The sequence below is a fragment of the Abramis brama genome (genome assembly GCF_963993115.1).
Source record: "Abramis brama genome assembly, chromosome: 8".
In the NCBI taxonomy this organism is placed as follows: domain Eukaryota; kingdom Metazoa; phylum Chordata; class Actinopteri; order Cypriniformes; family Leuciscidae; genus Abramis; species Abramis brama.
Genome location: NC_139970.1, coordinates 21,362,842 through 21,363,884, shown reverse-complemented (window position 1 = coordinate 21,363,884; position 1,043 = coordinate 21,362,842).

Sequence of the window (1,043 nt, the reverse complement as noted above, 5' to 3'; positions counted from 1 at the left end):
GAGTGCACTTCCTCCTCAAACGTCTGTTTGACTTTCTGTTGCTGAACTATTGCATTACAAACAAGGGTGGAAGACTGTGGCATGTGTGTTTTTAGGAAACTCAATAGAGGCCATATACAGCATTTTATATTTCAGAATTAAATGATTGTCAATACACCAAACACTTCGCAAATAAAGATATAACTGTTGTTTTGCAGTGTTTTACATTTTAACTCTATAGTATTACAGTAAAAAAAAGTGTGCACACAAACATTCTCCCTTATCAGAATGAAAATATCACTGAAGCCATAAAACAACATTTGACACATGGCAGTCGAGCTTCTGCTTCTGTACTTTGGTGGTGCCATTTTACAGTAAGCTTCTATGCATCAGTTAATGCATATCATGAGCTAATGCAATTCAGACAATTTTACAGCATTTATCAATCTTCGGTTAGTGTTAAATATATTAACATAAAATTGTGCATTGTTAGTACTTGAAAAGGATAGTTCATCCAAAAATAAAGAATCTGTCATCATTTACTCTTCCTCAAGTTTCTCCAAACATGTATGAGTTTCTTTCTTCTGCTGAAGAAAAAAAAGATATTTTGAAGAATGTCGGTAACCAAACAGGTGACTTCCATTACATACACACACAATATATGTATGTATGTATGTATGTATGTATGTATGTATGTATATATGTGTATATATGTGTATATATATATATATAGTATGTGTATATGTATGTATATATATATATATTGTATGTGTATATGTATGTATATATATATATATATATATATATATATATATATACATATATATATATATATATATATATATTGTATGTGTATATGTATATATATATATATATATATTGTATGTGTATATGTATATGTATATGTATATGTATATATATATATATATATACACACACACATATACACATACAATATATATATATATATATATATATATATATATATATATATATATATATATATATATATATATATATATATATATATATATATATATATATACACACATATATACACATAT